Source organism: Hippopotamus amphibius, chromosome 2, assembly GCF_030028045.1.
Source record: "Hippopotamus amphibius kiboko isolate mHipAmp2 chromosome 2, mHipAmp2.hap2, whole genome shotgun sequence".
NCBI classification, from domain to species: domain Eukaryota; kingdom Metazoa; phylum Chordata; class Mammalia; order Artiodactyla; family Hippopotamidae; genus Hippopotamus; species Hippopotamus amphibius.
Window position 1 is genome coordinate 9,226,674 of NC_080187.1, and position 23,079 is coordinate 9,249,752.

The following is a 23,079-nucleotide window of genomic DNA, read 5'->3' on the forward strand; positions in this document are numbered from 1 at the left end:
CCTCCAGCATGATGCCCAGCGGGGTTTAGGGCCTGGCCCTCCCGGTGGGTAAGAGAGTGGGGGATGGTCCCCGAATTAGGAGCAAGGCGTTGTTGGGGGCCCTTGGAGGATCAGGTCCACCTGCCCCCCAACAACAGAGGAGCCTCCCTTGCCCAACCCTGGAGGGCTGGCCCCGATTCAGTAGGACTCTCATCAGGCAAAGCGGGACCCCAGCCCCCACTGGGCTCCAGCCCACCGGGACCGCCCTCTGCAGGGTGGCTCCTGGCTCTGGCCCCGCCCCGCCCAGCTGGCCCTCTGCTCTCCCGTAGCACCCCTCCTGGTTCTCTCCTCTCCACTTCTCCTTTCCAACCGTCTCTCCCTTCCCCTCCTCTCCTTCCGCCTCTCCCAGTCCCTTCCTCTCCTCATTCCTTCCCTCGCCAATGATCCTCTCCAACTCTCTTTCCCCTCCCCTCCCCTCCCCGCTCCCCTCCCCTCCCCGCTCCCCTCCCCTCCCCTCCCCTCCCTTCTCCCCTCCCCTGATCTCTCCCCTCCCCTCCGCACCTAGGGGCCCCCTGCCATGTATAATGCATGCAGTGGAAGCACCCAATAGGATTAGGCACCTCCGCCCGTCTTAGCGGAGAGAAAGTTTATGTAAATGACTGATGACAGCGCTATTGTGTGAGGAATATCAATGGAGTAATTACAGTTACATCGGGCGCCCGCGCCGCCGGCCCGTGTTAATTTTTCACCGGCTCCCCCGGGAGAGATCGGAGCGCGCTCCGAAGAGCACAGCTAATAATGGGAGCTCGGAGCCGCCGCTGCGCCACGCGCCCCGAGGTCTTTCTGAGCAGACTGCTAAGCACTGGCTGTCTCCCCGGAGAGCCGAGAACAGAGATAAAATGATTAAAAACTGCCAAGCGGGCCTGGCAATCACTCGCTCCGCTGTCAGCCCCAGACAAGACAAATCTCTGCGATTTTTCTCTTCCCTCCTCTCCCTTTGTGAGCCCCCGAGCTGGGACGTGGGGGACCGGGTGGGGTCAGGGTCACCTCCCCGGGGTGGCCTGGCTGCCGGCGGGGCAGCGGCAGCGGCGGGAGGGCCCTGGCCTCCGGGCCGGGGTGGGGGGTGGATACCGGGAGCCCAGAAGGCTCAGCCACCCGCCCGGTGCCCAGCGGGCCCAGCGGCTGGCTCCCCTCACTCCTCCCAGGGAAACTCGGTCGCGGCACACCTGTCAGGGCGCACCTGTTGGGGGCCACGGGCTGGGGCACACCTGTGAGGACACACCAGCCAGGGCACATCCACTGGAGCACACCTGCCGTGACCCACCTGCCAGGGACACCAGCAGGGGCTCACCTGGGCTGGGGGCTCCTTGGGCTTCCAGGAGGCTGCCCCCTGCCCCAGCACTGTGCCATTTGACCCCTTTCTGTATGCTTCCAGGCCCTGAGGCCCCAGCCTGGGCACCCTGATGAGGCTCCTTGACCACAGGTCCAAAGTAGATCCCCCCTCCCCCCACCCAATCAGGGCCGTGGAAGAGGAGGGGGAGCGTCTGTCTCCTCCCAGGGTCTGGGTCTGACCTCTGGGGAGGGCATTCTGGACTCCTCACCTTTAGCCCGGGAGCTAAACCTGGGCCCAGCACCTGAGAAGAGAGAGGAGGGGGAGGAGGAGGAGGAGAAGGAGGAAGGGGGCTGGGAGGAGCTGCCGACTGCTCCCACCTGGGGAGGGAGTGGGGAGGGCGCCCGCCTCCCTGCTTGCCTGCGTGCTGCCCCCAGAGAATCAACCATCATCACACCCCACCCTCCACCCTCCTGACCATGATAAAGGTGAGAGGAAATTCCTGCCAAAATCTGAGCTGGGCTCTTGGAGCTGTGGCCACGGATGTCACAGATCAGGAGGGGCCACTGCTGCTCCACCCATCACACCCAACCCCTGTGTCCAAACACACACACACAGTGCCCTCACTGACACGTGTGTACATCCTCTCCATGCCCTGCCATACCAGCCCACAATAGCCAACACCCACAGTCAAACACAGCACCCCCACATGTGACATGTGCACACACCACCCACCATGGAATTACTCATGTCCACACACACAGAGAAACACACTCGCAGCAGCACGCCCTGCCATGCTGACACACACAGACACATGTGGACAGGTACAAACATGCGTGTGCACGCCGAGACCTGAGCTCACTGACATGGTGACAGGCAGGCTCCCGCTGGCACAGACACAGAGGATGATGTGCAGACACACAGACACACCTGCAGCGCAGCACGCCCAGGCGCACAGTAGCACACGCAGGGACACACACACACACGCTGACACAGGCGCTGTCCCTCTGCACCGCCCGCCCGTATGCACTGGCATTCAGATATGGGAGAATAAGCCAGGGTCTCCGAGGAGGCGCGGGGTTTGCCTCTCCAGATGCTGCCTGTTCCAGAGCACTGAGCCCATCACCCGCCACCCACCTGCCGTCAGCTCAGCCGCAGGGAGCCAGGCAGGTACTGCAGCGATTACACAGCTCAGGGGCCATTTACAGCAGCGATGACCCCCTGACAGACGACACGGCACTAAAGCTAAGCAGAGGCAGAGATGACAGCCTCTAGCCAGGGATGGGGTGTCAGGACTGGGTGGTATCTACACAGCTTGGGCCGGTCCCACCATGTGGCCCAAGGCTGTCTGGGGCTCTCCCAGACAGCACGGGTGGACAGGGGGCTGCCACCTCACACCCTGGCTTGTATGCACACACAAACACCCTTGGCCACACCGCCATCACTGATGGACTCACACAGGTGAACGCCAGGCATATGTGCACAGACGTGGGTGCCTGGTGCCTACGGACGTGCGTCACCATGTATTCAGAGTCCCCACCACGGGCCACGCCCTCACGGAGCTCAGGTGCCTTGACACCCACACAGATGCCTGTACCCACCTGTGCTCACAGCCATGTGCACTCAGGTGTGCACACCTGAACACTGCCTTGCGGGGCCCCTCCCCGTGTCCACAGTTTCCCCTCTGGCCTCCCCCTGCTCCCCCTGCAATCCACACAGCCATCAGAGTGAACTTCACCACTCAAATCTGACCATGACACTGTCCTGCCTAGAATCCTTCCTTGGCTTCCAGTGGCCCCCAGAGCAAAGGCCAGACTCCCAGCATGGCCTTCAACACCCTGTGTGATCTGACTTCTCCCTACACCCCCATCACAGCCCCTCCAGGCTCTCACGCATGCTATTCTCTCTGCCCCAAAGCTGCTCCTCTCCCCTCTTTACCTGGATAATCCCTCTGCTCTCAGCATGGACAGCTCTTCCTCCAAGAAGCCCTCCTCCACACCCTCTAGTCTGGGAGACAAGCCCTGTCCCCAGGGTCCACAATGCCCCATGCCTCCTCCATCAGGGCCTTTACCAAGCTCTTCGTCCGCTGCACCCGTTCCTGGGCTGTGGGAGTGAAATGCCTCCCACTGTCCACCACCGAAGGGCTGGCAGCGCACAGGGCAGGTGCGGGCTCACACTGCCCGGGTTCAAATCAGGCCTTGGGCTCTCCTCCCCTCCTTTCCCCTGGGAGGCAGCAGCCCACAGCACCAAGAGGTACAGCCCTCAGGCCTGAGTCCAAACCACCTACTTCCTAGCTGGGTAACCTCTCTGAGCTCCAGTTTCCTCAGCTATAATTTCAAAGACATTATTATTATTATTGCTGTTGCTGTTGTTGTTGTTGTTGCTGTTATTATTATTACTTTTAAAATAGCAGCTACCATTTCTTCATTTGCTGAAAATCCTGATTTGGGTTTAGATTGCCCAATTTATAGGTGAAGAAACTGCAGTTAAAGGGCAGAAAGGGATGCAACCAAGATCAGGACCACCAGCCTCTGAAACACACACTTATTCCTCTGAACCTCCAAGGTCAGGGTGTGATGGGGCCGTGTCATCAGCCGTGTGTACAGAATTATTAGTATGGTCGGGGCTTGTCAGCCTCTCTGCCTCTGACCAAGCAGTCCCCTCAGCCTGGAGCGCCCTCGCCCCAGCACCTTCTCCGACTACAAGCGGGTTTTCAAAAACTTCTTGTGTCCACCTCCGCTGTGCACCTGTTCCCAGTCTCCCCAGTCCCAAGAGTCCACACCCTCTGTCTGTGTAAGAGCCCCAGGGTGTCTTGCCTGCTGTCCATGTGACACGACAGGCGTGAGCAAGGAGCAAGCAGATGACAAGCTGTTGACTAAAAGGGGAGTGGGAGGGATGGGGGAGGGGCAGAGGCTGGGGTCAGACCTGGTTGTGATGCAGCCATATGGTCTTGGGCAAGTTGCCTGCCACTTCTGGGCCTCAGTCTCTTTACCTGTAAAATGGGAATGATAATCACATCTACCCCTCAGCCGTGTCATAGGGCTCCATAGGGTGCATGTCACCTGCTCAGCCAAAACCTGGCACATAGCAGGTGCTAGACCTTGAATCAAATCTGCCGAATCACACTGATCTGAGGGGAGGATGGCCAGGGACGGAGGAGGAAGGGCAAGGGAGGGAAGGGACACTGCTTCTCCTAATAGGCCACGGCCCTCACCATTCCCCAAGCCTGGAAAGCCCCTCTCCTGCCTCTCCCAGCTCTGTCCAAATGCCCCCTGCTAAGTAAAGGCTTTCCCGCCTCCCCAGGCAGCATTCCTCCAGGTGCCCCTTCCCTAAGGACCCTCCCCTCCTCACAGCCCTCCACCCACAGGATTATCCTCACCATCCTGCCTGTCCCTGGCTCCATCCCCCAGAGGCTGGCACTCCAGCAAGGTCTGGACCAGTTGAGTCACCTCTGTTCCCTGTGCAGGGGTGGGGTGAGGGCAGAGATGGGGACTGGCCCCGAGGAGGTGGGAGACAGGGGAGAAAAGCAGGTAAATCGGTCTCTGGAAGGCTTAGAGGGGGTAGATTGGCTGTGCTGTGGTTTGTTTTGTTAGAATTCTAATTAATAACAAAAACAAAATGACCACCACAACAGGATCTGTAAAGGAAAGATTTCTTTTCTTCCCTCTATTTCTTTTTTGAGTGATGAGCTTTGTGCTAAGTGCTTCACATCCTCCTATGCTTAATCTTTCTAATGACATGGAGAGGAGGAATAGTTGTACCCATTTTACAGGTAAGGAAACTGAGGGTCAGAAAGGTCAAAGGACTCATCCAAGACAGCAGCTCATAGTCATGGCATTAGGGAGGGCCTAGAGCCTGGCCCTCTAGGGTGCTGATTAAAGGGGCTGTTGCAGTAGGTGGACAACTAAGAAAGGTCATGGGGATGGTCCCTGAGTACCTACTTGTGCCATGCCTGCTCCTGGCACCTGTGTTACCTTGGCTGGACCCCACCCCACACAGTTCCCCAGGGCCTGTCTGGCTGGGTCCCCTCCATGCCGTCTGCCCCCGGGGTCATGGACTCCCCAAGTGCAAGGCTTGCATCTGTCTTGCTCCCCAGATGAGCCTGGCATGGAGGGAGCGCCACTCATGATTCTGGAATGCCATCTTCAGGAACTGGTCCATCCAGGCCTCTTGACAGAGCCCCGACGCCACGGGGCAAGGAGGCTTTCTTGGTCTTGTGCTCCACCACGGAGCTTTCTAGATGCCCACTCACTGCCTGTCCTGCCAGAGTCCTCTGCTGCTCCCCTAGCTCCCCTGTGTGCCCCAGCCCCAGGCACACCTTGGGTTCATGGTGATAGCCCAGCCCGGCCTGAAGCAGGGGTCCTTCTGGTTGGGTGGTGGGGAAGCTGGGCTTCCTTCTACTTTCCCTCCCTTCCCCAAATACTCACTGGGCATTTGCTTTCCTGGGACACCACAAACAGGAGCCACAGGGGGATCAGACATCTCAGAGGCCAAATGGTGGAGAGGTTGAGTTAAGCTGTGTGGCCTTGGACAGCTGACTTCCCCCTTCTTTGCCTCAGTTTCCACATCTCTGAAATGGGAATAATAACAGACGCTGCCTCATAGGCTTGTATGAGTTTAATGAAGTAATTCGAGGCAACTCAGTGCCTATGTAGTGTAAAGAAATAAAACCTAAAGCCCTTTACCTCTATCTGTGCTGTTATGATTGTGTGCAGAGAGAACCACACTGGGAGCAGGCAGCCCTCTCGGAAGAGGGGGGAAGAGAAGGGCTCTCTGCCTACCTCCTGTCTCCTAGAGGGCACACCCTACATCCTGGGGTTTCAGGGAGAGGGGAAGAACCCTAGCGCAGCCAGAGTCCCCAGGATGGGTAAGTTATCCTCCCAACCCTCCTCCAGACCCATACTTGCTGCCATCCCACCAGCATCTAGAGTCGTCCACAGAGGCCACTCCACACCAGGCAATGGGCCAGGCTGCAGGGAGCCTGCGTACACAGAGATGACACACAGCCACAGCTCACTCACTCACTTGGTACACAGACACGGAACACCTACCCAGTACCAGGCCCTGTGCTGGGCTTGGGGGTACCTGAGGCCCAGTGTCCACAGGCAGCCCCGGGTACCAGCTGGGAATGCAGAGTCACAGGCTTCACCCTGAGAGCTGGAGTAGGAATCTGCATGTTTAACAAGCACTGCAAGACAGACCCAAGCCTGGGTGGGAAGGGACGTGGGGTGGAGAGAGCCAGGGAGACTCCATGACACTGGTGACTTCCGTGCCGGACCTTCAGGGGACTTTTCCAGGAGACGATAGGATGACAGAGGCCAGGGACATATCCTGAGACAACCACGACAGCCCGAGTAAGACCTAGATGTGGACAAGTGTCTGAGATGTGTGGGAACGGCAGGTGAGCTGGTGGCTGAGCTCAGAGGATGAGAGAAGAGGCAGGGTCTGACGGAGGAAGGTTTTGAAGGCCAAGCTGAGAGCCAGGAGGAAGAAGCCATTTGAGAATAAGCCTCAGGCCAATGGTAGAGAGGGAGGTCTCCTTAATTCACATAGGCCTGGTTCTAGCTCGAGCCCTCCATTCCAAGAGCCCAGAGCCTGAGACTCGGCAACTGCAACCAGCTACATAATTTGCAGGGCCCCGCGCAAAATGAAAATGTGGGGCACTTGTTCAAAACATATTAACAATTTCAGGAGGGCGACGGCAGAGCATTAAACCGAGAACAGAGCCCTCCTAAGTGGAGGGCCCGGTGTGACTGAACAGTTAACCTGCCCACGATGCTGGACCTGGCCAGGACCCAGCCAAGCGACTCCCCTTGCAGTGTCCAGCCTAGAGTGCTCAGAACCTGGGGGTTCCAGTCACCCCAGCTCCAAGCCCCAGGCCCCTTTGGCTCTCCCTTTGCTCCCCACCACCTCGGCCCTCAGAGCTGCCTCCTCGAGTTGGCTTGAGCCTGTCCCCTCCACTGCCCTCACCTCCAAGGTGGCAGCTGCCTCCTCCTGCCTGCCTTCCGTCTCCAATCCTGTGCACCTGCTGCAGTGTCATCTCCATAAAGTGCCTCTCCAGTCCTGTCACTCCCCTGTCCAATAACCTTCAATGGCTCCCTCCTGCCCACAGGATAAAATCCAAACCCCGTTGCATAGCTACTGGCCCCCGCCCCCCTCTGCAGCCCCAAGTCCCAGCAGTCCCCAGGCAGTCCCTCCAGCCAGACTCACTGTCTCAGCCCACTTTTCTCGGCCCACCCATTTAACCCCTAATATTCCTGCTACGGTGCCCCTACCTGGAGTGCCCTCTCCAAATCCTCCTTGGTGCCAGCCTGTCACCTCATAGGCACCTGCCCAGGGTAACCCCACACACAGACTCTAGCTGCCTTGTGTCATTAACCAGACCCCTGCTCACGGCCCTTCTCAGTAACAAAAACAGCTCACATCTCCCAGTACGGCTCCTTGCATGTATCCTCTCACTTAACACAAGAACCCTAGAAGCTAGGCTTTTTGATTATCCCTGATTTAGCCACAAGGGAACAGCGGCTCAGAGAAGCTGAGGAACTTGCCAAGGGTCACACAGCTAGAAAGAGGCTGAGCCTGGAATCCAGCTGAGCCCTGAGCTATTCCCCTACACTCTTTCACTACTAACTGACCACCTGCTATGTGCCATGCCCTGTTCTAGCTGAGGCTTGGCGCACACAAAGAACTCTGGCAAAAAGACTGCCTGACACACATAACCAAAGTCAGATGCCTGTTCAGACCCAACGCAGAGGACGATGGGAGCATCTGTAACAATATCAGCAAGAGCCACACACATAACCTGAGGACCTTTCACCAGCTTTCGCCTTTAAATCTCAGCATTACCCTAAGGCAGGTGTGTGGTCCTCGACAGACTTTGAGGGAACCGAGGCACAGACAGGTAAAGCACCTAACCCAAGGTCACACAGCCAGTAAGCAGCAGACCCTAGATCAAACTCTGAACCTTGAAGCTCCAAAGCACTGGCATCTTTCCTGGCTACTTGGCTGAGAATCTGGTTAAATTCTCGGCCTCCCAAGTAATCAGTTCTGGGGGTACAAAATCAGAGAAGAGGCCAACATTTCCAAGCACAGGGACTGTGCGGGCATGATTTCTGCTTACCTCTGGCCCCATCCCCACCCCATCCATTTAGCCCAGGAGCTCTCTGAGGGCAGGGTGGGTCTGCCCCACCCCGGCCCAGCTTAGCCAGGACCTGGCTGAGCAACTCAAAGGCCCCCAGCTGGGCTCCTGGTAACTAGCTGCCCGTGCACAGTCTCTTACCTAAGACCCCTCCTGACTTCCTGCCACTGAGCAGTCACCAAGCAGAGCACGCGGTTGATTCTGTGACACTCCCCGTGCCCCAGGGCAAGATGTTTCCTTTTATAAGTTATTATTATTATTATTACTATCATTACTGTTATTTTCATTTAAATCTTTGATGTTTGGGGAGGTGTTTCTCTGCAGCCACAAGAGCATGTCTGTGGGAGGATGGCACCTCAGTGACTAGCTTGAACTCTTGCCACGCAGGCTGGCTGGACCAGTGGGCGGCCTGCTCCATCCTCCTCCAGGGGTCTGCCGCTGCTCACTTATCAGGCTGACATCCCACAGGGGGGCCGCCGCCCTGCCCGCCCCTCCGGCTCCAGGCCTGCCGACTGGAACCAGACCTGGAGGGGTGGGCAGGCGGGGGCACGTGGGAGGGGGCCGGGCCCTCACCGCAGGCCCCTTTGCAGTTCAAAGTGACAGGCTCAGGCGGCTGTCCCCTTCAAAGGGCAGACAGAGCCTGCCTGGAGCTGCTGTACCGGCAGCCCGAGCCCAGAAAGCAGGGCGGGAGTAAAGGCAGCCCTGGGAGAGCTGGCAGAGCTCCCATCCATGGGCTGGTCCTGCCCCCTGTCCCTTTGCCCAGAGCAGGAGGGCACACCCTGGCCGGCTATATCAGTGTGACGCTGAGAAAAGCCCCTGCCCTCTGGGAACCGCCCTGCTGTCGCTGTGTATTTGCAAAGCACTCAGAAGGCACTCAGGGGCGGTCCTGTGTGATGCTGACACTGTGATGATGAAGATGATGAGCCAGAGTCTCTCTCTGCGAAACACCGCCCCAAAGCCGGGACCCGGGAGCTTGGTTCCCACCAGCTGCTCACTAGCTGTGTGACCCAGGGCAGGTCACTTATGTTCGCTGTGCCCTGGTTTCCCCATCTGCAAGGGGAGGCTAGGACGGGATGATGCCATACCCTCTTGGCACGAGGCAGGCCACAGACATGCTCCTCCCCTCGTGGCCAAAATATGCCCCACCTACTGCCAGGACAGCTGTTCAGCCCAAGTAAGACCCACCAGGAAGGCTGGTCCCAGGGCTCTCCCAGTCCCAGGCCCCTCAACGCTGAGAAGTCTTGGCACTTCCAGATGCCGTGCTGCTGCAGCTTCCTGCTGGCTACGTGACCCTGGGTGTGTGGTTTTACCTCTCTGAGCCCCAGTTCTGTCACTAGAGCTCTTAAGAATTCTCATGAAGATCTGGGGCACCGAGGGCTTAGCCCCGAGCCTAGACATAGTATGTGCCCAGGATACGCAGTAGCTCTTATTGCTACCTGAAGCTGCATGACCTAGGGGAAAACCACTGCACCTCTCAGGTCAAGGTTGCAAAATGGGAAATGATAATAATAACATCTGCCCCGGGGCAGTGAGAAGATTCAATGAACTAATCCCCATGAAACCTTTACCACAGGCAGCACGCTATGAACACTGGCCTTTAATTATGAAGCATTCATTCAACAAATAACATTGAGCTGGGTGCCAGGCCACCACCAGGGCATAGAACCCAGCAAGGGGCCAGCATCTGCCTCCCAAAGGATCGCTGAACGTTTTCTCCTGACAGAATGCCTGGGCACCAACCCCAGTTCCGCTTCCAAGCTGTATGACCTTGAGCAAGTTACTCAACTCCTCGGTGCCTCTTGCCTCACCTGGAAATGAAAATAATAATAATGATAGCACCCCTGTCATATCTCTGGGGAGAACGTGAAGCTCTTAGAGCAGCACCTAAGCAAACCAAGACCCTCAGCAAGCATCAGCTGTGATTCTCCCTCTTGCTGCTGCTCTTGCATGTCGTCTGGGCTGGGCCTGCCCATCAGCAAGCCCCCTGCAGCCAGGCCCCCTTCTGCAGCTCACAAACTTGGGAAGCCTTAGCTCCTGAGAGGCGCTCCGAGTACCCTGCAGAACGGAGGCTTCTGTGGGCTTCCTCCCTGGTCTGTTTCCCCAGCAGCTGGAATACTAAGGGAAAAAAGCTCCCAGCCTGCTGGGCTTGTCAAAGCAGGGCCAGATTTACTAGAACCAGGTTTGGACGGTAATTTTGCGGTCATAACAACTATTTTCTTTACATACTGCTATAGAAAGGGGAACCCCCGGCTTTAAAAAAAAAAAAAACCTAATTGAAGACACCATCGAGCGTAAATAGGCTGCAGTTTTTAATAAAAACATGATGGAGGAAAACATTCAAAGCTCCATAATCAGAAGCAATTTGCGTTGTGAGCGGAGATGTGTCATTCCCACCCTCCACCCCCTTGGCTGTGCTCAGCGCAGGACTGGCTCTGGCAACTTTAGACCTATGGCAAAAATAATGAACAGCAGTAAGCCTCGGAGATAGCCTGAAAAATATCCTGGAAAAGAAAAACATATGCCAAAGAGTGTGGTGCAAAAGTCATATTTCATGCCTGACTTTAGAGAATGTTAATAAGGATTAGAACCATACTCCAACAGAACAACGATCCGTCAAGGCGGGTAATTAATTTGGCTTCAGATCTCTGCTTGGGAAAATGAAAGCGGTGTTACTTCACAGCATAGAGATCCCACCGCACTAGAACAACTCAAAGAACTTCCAAAGCCGAGTCCTGATCCCAGCTGAAAGAAACCTGGCTGTCACTGGCGGTCTCTCCTGATCTGTTGCCTTGTAGATTTGGGGATCTTTCCCAAATCGTAACAATATCAAACTCTTTTTTAATTTCAGGATTGGTTAATAAATATGATTAAGATAACACGTCCCAAACCACATGTCCTCTGCTCGGCCTGCAACATGTGGAGGACAGATGTGTCTTCCGTGCACAGATGACCCAGCCGGCTGATCCCCCGAGGCAGGGACCCTGGGAGACGGAGCCCTGAGAGATCCTGGCAGCCCAGTGGCCCTCTGTGGCCCTGGCCAGGTTGCTGGCCTCCCCGTGACCTGCTGTAGAGAGGAAGGGCTAAGCCCAGGGGGTCTGGGAGTCTGACACTGAGAGGATGGAGAGATGGTGGGATGTGGCACTGTGCTCACCTGACTCTTGTCCCTTGGTGTCCCAATTTAGAAGATAAAATTCCCAAACCTACATAACCCCATGTTACCCAGAAAGCTCGCAAAATCATTTCATCACGGACGACTCTTGTCCCCTCTCAGTGACCTCAGCCCAGAGGGACAGATTAGGTCACTGATAAAGGTCTGGAACAGGGTTCTAGAAAGAATTGTGGAGTTGCCACATAGACCCCTAACCTGGCAGTGGCAGACTGAGGTTCCTGCCTCTGTTCTGCTACAGCTGAGATTCTGGGCCAGTCCTGGCTACCGCTGGGCCTCGGTTTTCCCATTTCTACAAAGATCATGAAAAACCTTTCAGCTGGGACATCTTAAACCAGCCCAAGGTCCTGCTGGTGAGTGTGGCCCTGGTCCTCTGAGGTCCTTGGAGGCCAAGGAGAAAGGCAGGTCCTGGAGACCAGGGCAGGGAGGCCTGGGCATCTTGCTGCCCCCAGCAGGACTCCAGCTCTTAGGGGTAGGGGCAGCAGGCTCAGAGCCAAGGCTGGTGTGGATAAGCGCCTCTCGCCCCTCAACCAAGCAGGGCCCCGCCCCCAAAAGCAAGGCTCTGGGCCAAGGTAGGAGTGAGCCTGCCTTAGCTTTCCCTTGGGGCTCCGAGGGAGGAAGGAGTTAGCCCAGACCCCGCAGAAGGGCTAAGGGGGCAGAGAGAGGAAGGGCATTCTACCTTAGTGGTAGAATGAATGAATGAGTGAATGAATGTCAAGAGGGAGGAGAGGGCTTCCCAGGCCCATCACAGCAGGCAGGCTGACGACAGGGCATCTCCCGGAGAGGATAAAGGCTACTAATGGTCCCTTGGGGAGGGGCACTATGACCTGGATGAGCCCCAGCTGCTGCAGGGCAGGGGTGGGGTAAATTCTGGCCTCTTGGCAGAGGCCACAGAGCCTCCTTTCAGGATCACTGAGTTCTCAGAGGCTCCTCGGGAGGTCAGGCTCCACCTGAGCTGGATGGGGTCAGGACTGCCTGGTGGAAGAACTCTGTCACTGGCCGCCTAGCCTGCTTTCAGCTGGGGCTCACTGGCCACTGACGGCTGCGTTTCTGGCCCGCTATTACTACTCAGGCCTTCGCCTCCCTGGAAGACCCCAGGCCTCTCCCCTGCGGAGGAGCCCAAGCGAGCGGGCCAACGCTGCGAGCCCAAGGCGGGCCGGGCCGGGCTGATATGAACCATCTGCGTTGTCTTAGGCCGCCCCTCTGCCCACTGTCCCTCTGAACTCGGCCGGTTCCCGCGGGCCGTTTGATGCCTCGCAAGGTCACAGACCCCCGCACACAAATCACCGCCGCGGGGCTGGGGGTGGGGCGGAGGCGCTGAAACCTAATCCGCAAAGTTTGCTCTGCCGCCGCCGGCTCGCTCCTTCGCTCGCTCACTCGACCACCAACCCCCCTCTCCAAACAAGGCTTATTTTTCTTGCCCAAAACACAAAGTTGGTATCAAGTGTTTCGAGGGAGAAAGTCTCTCCCCCGCCCGCCCCCGGCCTGGAAGGAAGGGCCAGAGCGGCTGGCCGAGCCCGGGACTGCGGAGGGTGCTCCGGGAGAGCACGGGTGGGAGGTGAGCTCTGGGTTCCCAGCTCCGGCCGGTCCCCATGCCCAGCTGAATAGCCGCAGACCCGACTGCTTTTGACCCTGCCGTCTCCCCGGTTGTCCCCTGCCCAGATGGGGCTCCCTCCTTGGGGCTCTGTCCCAGAGTGGGCCAGAGATGGAAGCATCACTTCCTGCCCCTTCTCCCTCCCCATAAAACAGCCCTTGCCTGTCGCTTTTACGAGGTGACACCCTGCTCTCAGCCCGATCCTCCCCACACCGGGAGCATGGGCTCGAGAGGGAGGAGACTGCGTGCAGTCAGGCGTCTCCAGAGCGCTCCCAGGGCGCACTGGGGTCCCCGGGAGGCTACCCCGGAGCACAGCCTAAGAGTTTTAAAAGGAGGCCAAGGAGCCGGGTGTATTAGAGACAAATTCCTACAAAGTCCTCCCTCCAGCTCCGCGGACTCTGGGGCTGTGGGTCTGAGATCCTAGAAGCCGGGCGGGAGGTTGCCGGCCTGGTCCTCTGGAGGGGCGCAGAGCGGAGCACTGGGGGCGCGCCGGTTTCATTTGCTGGGTGTTGGTTTTGCTTTTGGTTTTTTCAGCCTGTGCAGCGACCCGAAGCCATGCGCGGCGGCTTCTCCGATGCCCGCGGCTTCCCACTGTGCCCAGAGGCGAACGCCGGCAGCTAAAGTCCGCGCCTGTGGCGCCCGCTGTGGAGCTGGAGTTCTAGGAGTCGGAGCTGGCAGCCAGGGCTCGGGCAGGGTGGCGACGTCGAGGTCCCGGTCGGTGGACCTGGCTGGATCTGGGCGGCCAGAGCGCCGCAGAAAAGATCTGCACACTGTGGGACAGGGGTGGCGCGGCCGTGGGGAGAATAAAGGCGCCACTGGCCCAGCGGAGAAGCAGGTTTCCGCAGGGGTTGAACAAAGGAATTCGCCCTCGGAAGAAAGGGGCCCAGAGAACGGCCGAGGATGGTCAACTCGCAGGAGTACCATCGTGGCGACATCAGTCCCAGGGATCCAACGAAATCCCCCCCGGCGGAGGACCCCAGCCTGGCATCTCCACTTGGCCTCTCACTGCTTCTCAATCCTGCTTTAATGGAGATGGTGGGTGTGCACTGCCCAGTGCCACTTTTCCTGGGAAAAGGGGACAGATTGGACCTGTGCTCTCCCTCAGTGGAGGCAAAAAACCCCACCAACCTGTAACCTCTGGTACCGGGGCCTTTGCCCCCATTTTCCAGAAGCTGACAATTGAGGCTCCTGCAAAGCAACCCCTTCCCCCACCTTGCTGCAACGCCTGGCGGGCTCTGGAGACCCGAGCTGGATGGGAAACGAAAGGCGGGGGGGCCACAGGGCTAGAGCCCCCCTCCTCCCTCCGCCCTCGGAAGGGGTGGAGGGGACACGGTTGTAAGGTGCTCCGCTTCTTTTCTCTGCTTGACATGAATAAGGGGATTAGGACGGCAAGTTTCCGTCGTTCACTCCGTCGGACAAAGGGCCCCGCGGTTTGAACGGCGCAGCCTCTGATTAAACGACAGAGCCCTGTCACTCAGCACCATCCTAGGTACTTGTGTTCGTGACATAATCTTATTAGAAGATAAAACCGGCGAAATCCTTTTCATAATGAAAAGTTACATTTAATGGCTGGACTCGCCCCCCCAACTCCCTCCCTGGACCCTGCTCGCCTCCCCCCGTTGCTGTTGGATATGGCTCGCCTGTAATTGGCATTTAAAGCACCAAGTCCCGGAGAAAAACGGGGTTTAGGGTTTTTGTAATCCCCCTAAACTGTCTTTGTTCGAAATCTCCACAGATACAAGTCTGTTAAGAGTAAATATTTGTGGATTGATACAACCCCATTTCCCCCCTGCAAACCAAATCTGAAAAAAATCCGCCCTCCCGCGGTGCTGCGGCCCCGGCGCGGGAGGGAGGGGGCTGGCTCGGCCCGGGCGTCCGCGCCGGGAACTCGGGCTATCGGGGCGCCTCGCCGCCTCCAGGAGCTGAGGGACTTTGCACATTTCGCAGGCGGGAAAAAGGTCTTAGACTCTTTTTTCCATTTTCTATTCCCTCGATAAACAAACCTCCCAATCTCGCCGCTTTGGGGCCTGCCCAAGGGGGTCGATCGGAGGGCTTGGGGAGGGGCGAGGGCTTTGCTCGATTTCGAATGAAAATGCGAACTCTCTCCACCAGCCTTTCTCCCTTCCAGCGGGTTTAAGTGGCTCGGAGGGAACCCCTGGGCCGCGCGGGAGGCCCCGCCCGGCAGAGCTCCCTGAGTCCGGCCCGGGAGAACGCCCGGAGCCGCCGAGGGCCCCCGCAACGAGAAAGAGCCCGGAGGCTGCCGCGGGGGCCCCGGGCTCCCGGCTCCAGCCCAGCCCGTCCCGGGATCGGATTCCTTCATAAATCAGCGGCTGGGTGAAAGGGCTGCGCTTTAGAAAGGGCAGGACCGTGTGCGCGTATTAGAGCGCGCGGTTCCCAAATCCGGGCTAAACCCCTGGTGACACCGAAATTCATCAACCGCCGCTGGCGCCCGTGGCTCGGCCAAGGGGCCCGGGAGCCAAGGAGCTGTGCGCCGCGCTGCCCCACTCGGGGGTAAAGGAGAAGGAGGAGCAGGAACCCTCCAAGAGGTGGGCCTGGGGGAGAACGCGGGTGCAGACCACTGAGAGCCACCCCGCCCGTGCGCCGCGGGGCGGAAGGGTGGGGGGGGGGTGCTGAAGGAAGCTCTCCTGCCCGGAGAAAGGCAGTTATTCTAACCTTTTTCCTTCTCTGGCAAGGACTGGCCTTACTGGGGGCATTCCAGCGGGAAGAGGGCAGTGACCCACCCAACTTCACCCCTCCCAAACCAAGGGCAGGGCCCCCCCCCCCACCTTCCAGGCTGAGTGCTCTAGGGAGAATCGCAACTACCCAAAGTGGGAATCTGGGGCTTGTGGAAAGTCAGGAGTGGGGGGGGTCCCATCCACTTTTGGAGTTAGACCCACCTGGGGAAGAATCTTCTACAGAGAAGCTCCAGATCTGGGGGAAGTTTCTTAACTCCCTCAGCCTGGGTTTTCTCACCTATACGTGGAGCTAGAGCAAAAAAGGTCAGTGCACATCCAGGCACTCAAGAAACCCCAATTCCTTTCCCTCTAGATGCGCTACTGTGTCCTGTCCTTCTGAGGTTAGGAAGGCTCTGCTCCTGCCAGTTCACATCTTCACTGGCCACGCTCAAGAGTCTGTTGGGGAAAACTGGGGACTTACATGCCTCAGTAGCAGGGGCCCATCCACAGGCTGCTGACTGCCTGCCTCCAAGGACCAGTTCTGACAGCCGGCCCTGCCCCATTCCTTTTGGAAAGATTCAAAAACACCAGCCCAGACCCCCAGATCCCACTGAGGAGCAAGAGGGTGGGCAAGGCTGCTCCAGGAGGCCTGTTTAGGAGGCTGTACTCTCTAGGCCTCCCACTCAGGGCAAACAATGCATTCCTGCCAGGCAGGGAGCCTCGGGCTTACTTGCCAGGCAGGATGGAAGGAAACATAGACTAAATGCTGAATGTAGCCTGGCATCTTCAGGTTTGTTTCACTTTCCTCAGAGAAGCCCTGTGAGATTGGAATTATCACCCCTATTTCACAGAGAAAGAAACTGAGGCTCGGGACGAGGCATCAGCTTTCCTAAATGCCCTTGGCCTGTGTCACCAGGAGCCGGAGACATTCTGAGCCCTGATCTATAACTGCAATCTTGCTCTTTCCTGTGAGAAAATGTGCCCCACACAGAGGGCCCTCCTTTTGGAGGAGGTGGCCCCAGAGCACCTTGGTCCTCTCCATCTCCACCAGCTCGGGTAACTTCAGGTCTGGGCAGGGGCCCACACCCTGGCAGCCCAGCAACTATGGCAATTCAGAAGTCACATGACAAGAGTCACTGAGTCGGAGGAAAGCGGGAGGGGGGAATGGCAGTCACACCTAGCTCATCCGGACCAGTGCTGCTCCTCCCCTCTCACCATCATAGCTGCTGCAGCACCAGCAGAGGCTCCTGGGGCGGAGTGGGGTGGGGGGGAGCCCCTGGCAGCCCCGTGTTCCAGCATGCTCACTCATCTTCCTGCACCTGACCAGCCTCCTCACTCCTGCCGGCCCTGGTGGGCACCTTTGTCGCTCTGGGCAGCCTTCAGAACCCTCCCTGGCTGACAACCACCTCCACAGTTCCCGAGGAAACCTCTTACAGCACAGCCGGCCAGGAGGCAAACATCTTTGTTTCTTCTGGAACCAGATTCCAGGAACCGGGTTTTTCCCCCCAGTTCACCAAGCGCCAGGCCAGCCAGGTGCTCTGCCATCAGCCGGCACACTTGGTCCCCTTCTGGGCCTGGTTCCCAATTAAGACAAAGCCCCCTCCCCTCACAATGTGCTCACACATCCCTCAGACCCCTATACTCCCCCACCTCCTTTCAGGGCCCCAGGGTCCACCAGGCAGGTCCAGCAGCTGCCAGTCAAGAAGCTGAACAGAAATGGATACAATATTGCCCCAGGAATAACAAAGGAAGGGCCCACGCAGAAATTTATTTGTACTGATCCAGCGAAGCAAAGGGCAGCGAGGAAGTGCTGTCAGCCGGGCCTGAAACTCAAGAAAGTTGCCATTCCCAGCACAGTGGCCCCTTATACCCCTCCACTCCCCACACCGCAGTAGTTAAAGCAAACACAGGCCCTTCACTGCCCTGTCAGTTACACCTTCCCCCCAAAATTACACAAACTTTGAAAGATTTTTCTGAGAGAAGATGGATACTTCAGGAGACTTGAGGTCAAGGCTAGGCTGTTTAAAGTATATTATTCACAAATAAACATTTACTGCAAAAAAAGAAATACAAAAAAAAAAGGGAGAAAAACCCTATAGGCCACTGGGGAACCAAATCATGTTGCTTTTGGCTTCAAATGACAGGAGACATTTATGACATGAATGGAGAACACCAGCCGGTCGATGAAATGGCAAACGTCTGCCACTTTGCTTCCTCTGCCTTCGTGAATCAACTTTTTCAAATATGGTTTTCAGCCTTGTCCTCCCCTCAGTACCACTGCCTCCCCACTTCTGACTGCAGTGGCAATAATATATAATTTTGGTTTTGCTCTCTGCGGCCATCAGCACAGAATCTGGGGGTTGGAGAGGGCTGGGTCAGCCGCAGAGCCAAGGGCCTTGAGTCCTCCTGCACCCTCAGCTGACTGACAGCTCACACGAACTCCCTGGATGAGTGGACCATCCCTCTCTTTCTCTCTCCCCTAAAGCTGTGGTGTCCAACAAATTGGAAGTTATAACTCATGTCATTGAGAGTGTCCTCCATCTCTCCACCTAATGCCAAAGTAGGACTGGGTGGTTGTTGAGTGTGTGTTTTCCCTTTTCTGTTTTAAAAACCTCACAGCTGCAGGGTAGAGGAAGTTCCCTGGGGAAGCTCTGCCAGCTCTTCATGGACCAAAAAAACCTCCCTGGGCTAGAGGAGCCTTCTGACTGCCTGGGCTGGTGTTTCTCACCTGAAAAACATACAGATCCTTGGATCTCTCCCTCACACACCCCCTCTTCTGAATCTCCCCTTCAGCCTCCGAGATGTTGGTTGTGCTACATTTTCTGTCGTTTGAATCACAAAAACAAATGAGCATGAACAGTTTTCCAAATATTAAATATCATTGAGCATGCTTTTCCAAGTTATATGTAGACCCGGGAGATTCCAACTGCTCCCCAGTCGAAAGATCTCTGCTCTAGCAGAACCTCTACCTGCCCCCTCGCTCCCCCCCAAGGAGAAACAGGCCAGCACACCAGGCCCACCCTGCTGCCTGCCCTTCCTGAGAATGCACAGTGAGCATTTGTTTTCACTCATGTAATCAGAAGCTTTTCTGCCTCTCTGGAGGTACAGGAGAGGATACTGGATCCCATGAAGTATGGAACATTTACTGAAGCCCCCCCACCCCCACCCAGCTTCCCTGTGTAATCCTCACAACCACCCTGAGAAATTATATCATCACCCCCACTTTGCCGATGGAGAACCTGGAGCTCAGAGATGGGCAGCCACTTGGCGAAGATCACACAGCTGCCAGGTGCTGGGGCTGGGAGGTAAACCCAGGTCTGCCTCACAAAAGAAGTCCCACTCAGACAAAGGGAATGGTTTTCCCAGGGGTGCCCCTCATCTTCCCTGTATAGAGGCTTATGGCAAGACTAGCATGCCAGCTGCCCCTCTCTTTGGCATGGAACCCATGGGCAGTTTGGTGTGTAGCCTTGGATGCAAGGCATTCCTTGCCACGCTGATGGTGATAAAGTAACAACAATAATTTCCAGAGTATTAATGACATGCCAGGCAAGGTGCCAGGACCTTTGGGGCACATTATCTCCAATCCTTATAAGAACACTTTCCCCTGGGTGGGTATGTTCCGCATTTTACAGAAGAGGCTCAGGTAGGCTCTGTGGTCCTAAGCCTGGCTCCTGTGGACAGACAGAAGGGAGCTGAGAGTCACCAATCACACAGCCCCGAGGAGACCCTCACAGCCTGCTTCCCCAACTCAAGAAAAACCCAGCAAACAAATTAGGCTCCCCCAGCCCAGAGCCCGGGGAATACAGGGTGAGGCAAGAGTCAGCTGTGGATAATGTCTCCAGCACTGGAGGACCCTAGTCTCAGGAAGGCCTTTGCTCACCCTTCCGCCTGCAGCCAAGGTGCTGGGGTTAAATGGAGAGGTGCCCTCCCAGGGGCCAGAAGGTCCCCAGACTTGGGCTGGCAGAGTGAGCCCTTCAGCCTTTAGATCTCCAGGAAGAGCCCTACGGCGGCCTTTTAATAAGGTGAAGCACTGGCTCTTCCTTCCAAGGAAATCCATTTCCAGGACAGGCCCTCTACCCTAGGCTGTGCGCAGAGGTGTCTGCAGCTCTGAATTAGTCTGATGGGGGTCATGCCAGCTGGGGTCCCCACTGGTGGAGGGGATGCTGCTGGTAGCTGGCACCCTACAGTAGTGCCCAAGGGAGGCCTCCCAAGCTGGGAGAGGCAGCAGTCAGAGAAGGCTGGGGCCTCCCCCTGCGCCACACCTGGTGCTCTGAGGAGAGGTGAGCCTCCCAGGAAGGCCCTTCCCAGTGTAAACACTTCCCAGGAAAGGAATGAGCTGGGAAGAGCGGGGTTGGGCCACTGGAGCCTCAGCCAGCTGGGGTAAATTTAAAAAAAAAAAAAAAATCACCCCAGGACTCAGAAGGCTTTTTGTGAAACTCAATCAAAGCCTCTCTGCCCCACTCCCGCCGCAGTGGGCGCATCCTACCTGGGCAGGCGAGGCCCAGGGCACCCGCGCGGGCTCAGCGGCGGAGAGGCGAGGCCGCCCGGGCAGGCCCGGTGGCGGAAGGGCGCCGCCAGCCCGGGAGGGATGCCGAGGTGGGCGCACGGCGCACTCGGGCTCCCGCTCGCACACCGACGAGGCGCGGGTCGCCAGATCTGGGAGCTGTCTTGCAAGTGATTAGGCTCCATTTTGTGACAGATTTTTGGACTCTCCCACCGACCCTCCCCCCTTCCGGAGCCTCCTCCCGGAATTCGCCACCTCCTCGGGATAGAAAGATAGAAACCCTTTCCAGACCAGCGACAGACGGCAAGAAAAGCGAGTTACAGAATTCTATTTGGCTACGTGGCAAGAAAAAAAAAATGAGGAGAGGGTTCACGTTGTCTTTTTTTAAATGTGTTCTCAGGTGGAGGAAGAAGGGAGATGTTCGCGATTTGGGGTCTGGAGGCGGCGTTGCCTCCCGGTTTCTAACCGGCTGTTCCGTCTGAGAAGGAGCTCGGACTGCAGGGGGGCCAGAGCCTCGGACACAGGATAAAGGTCCGATGCTTTTTTTTTTTTCCCCCTGAAGGAATCCCCCCAAAAAAACACGTACTGAGAAAATGGAGACTTCGAGTTATGCGTGAAAATGCCCAAATGCCGTGGCCCGCGCTCCGCTCTGCAGGTCTGCGGGTGGGTTTTATCAAACGCTATTAAATGCGCCCGAACGTCAATTAATCACCCCCGTGGTGCGTAAAATAACGTTGTGCCTCTGGGTGTCCCAGATCTTTAAAACAAATCGAAAGGAGGAAGAGACGCTTAATAAAAATAGTAACCTCTTGCCAAGGACCGAGCCGGGCAGCTCCTTTCGAGGCTAAGAAACATTTTTCAAAAGTTATGGGGGGGGGGGGGTATTAATTTCCCAACACCGCTGATGCACTGCCTCCACAAAACAGAGAAGGCACGTTTCTGTGCCCACTTGCCTGGATTCTCGTCTGAAAAGCATTTGCGCACAGATGCGATAAATATGCATCTGCGATCCTCAAAGAAAAAAATAAATCGTGAAATACATTTTTATTGTGCAAAGAACATCACTTCCAATTGAGCCCCTGCCTGCCTTTCTGCGCTGGCTCTCCCAGAGAAAAGCTGATGGGAGATTCGCCGAGGTATTTGTCCCCAGAACTGTCTTGATAACAACCCCCCTTCAGCCCCCACTGGCCAGCCTGGTGCAGATACCTAATTGGCATTATTGGAAGAAAGAGGGGGCGCGGAAGGGGGAGGGCACCGTGAGAGGCATGAATAATGCCTGCCTTCTGCCTCGCAAGACCTAGACCAGGCGCTGGAGGTTTGCCCTGATCCAAAATTCACTCACAAACACACCCCTACTGCACTGGGGGAGAAAGCTCCTAGGCGCCTTTTTTCTTTTTAAAACAAATATACTTTCAGCAAAGCAACAGCTATTTAATGTTTACTTGTTTTGTAAAATGAGGGAGTTGGCCACTCAGCTTTAAGGGATCATCCAGCTCAAATTCTGTGACTTTACAATTCTGTGCTCTGAAAAACCTGGGGGGCATCCTCTCCTTGTTTTAAAGAAAAGCTCTATAAACGACTGAAGGGTGGGGAGGAGAGAAAGGGCAGATATATACAAAAGGTTGGAAAGAGTCTTTACAAAATGTAAAAAAAAATTTTTTTCAAGAAATTGCACAAATGATTCGGAGGCCCATTTCCAGTTTTCTGGGCCTCCGGCCCCCACGTGTTGAGTGGTCCAGGCTAAGGTGCGTGGGCAGTGGAACTGCCAGAGGTGAGCTCGGGTGGGACAGGAAGAGCAAGGCAAGGGGTGCAGGACAGTGTATGGACTGGAGTCCAATAAGCCTTGCGGAGGGGCCAGCCCAAAGCCTCCAAACACATCTACCCCAAACTACTTTTCCTCATTATATTTGTGCTGTTCTATGCCTGCCTGTGGCTGAGCTGACTGGTGGCCTCACCTTCTCCGGGAACTAGAATCAGTTCGGGGCACAGCACAAACCCGATCAGTGGCCGTGTGCCTAGTCTGGGGTGCTCCAGACAGGGAGGGGGGCCTCTGGGACCACAGAAGAGCTGACTCTGAACAGGGTCCCAATTCCTGCCCTCAGAGCCCCCCAGCTGGCGGGAAGAACAAGGCACAAAAAGCAGCTCCTGCTGGGCCCCCAGACCAGGGGAGCATAGTGAGAGTAGGTGCTAGTATAGGGCTGGCTCACCCAGAGCCTTTTGGAGTAAAACTCGATGCCCTCTCTAGTGCTCTGACCTGCAGTCCCACCTATTTCCAGGTCTCAGCCAAGCTGTTCCACTTCCCATCAGGGCCTGGATTTAGGGACAGTCCCTGGGCAGAGCAGGTAGGCTGCACTTACTACCAAGCCCTGGCAGCCCAGCCTTCTCCCAGAGGCTTGGGCACACACGACCCCCTCTGAGCCCCAAACCACCTGAGCAGCCTGCCCACCCTACAGCCCCAACTGGAATGGTCTTCCGGGCTTCACTAGGAAGTTCTCACAGGCACCCACTTGTTTCTAAATTGCTGCCCTGGGCATCCCTACGCCCCTCCTCGCCTGCTGTTGCTCCTCTCTACCTCCCTCTTAATCACACCACCACGCACAAAACCAAAACCCAGAAGGTCAAGAAATAAAAATAATAAAACAAAACCAAAAACCTGGATCTACTCTTATCTGCCCGAGCCCCCTGCCAGACAA

At 56.7% G+C, this 23,079-nt stretch overlaps 1 protein-coding gene across 1 annotated transcript in view; it reads right to left on the minus strand.

The window, feature by feature from the left end:
* LMX1B (LIM homeobox transcription factor 1 beta) overlaps positions 1-23,079 on the minus strand; it is an 82,090-nt gene that overhangs the window by 56,990 nt on the left and 2,021 nt on the right. The window lies entirely within an intron of this gene.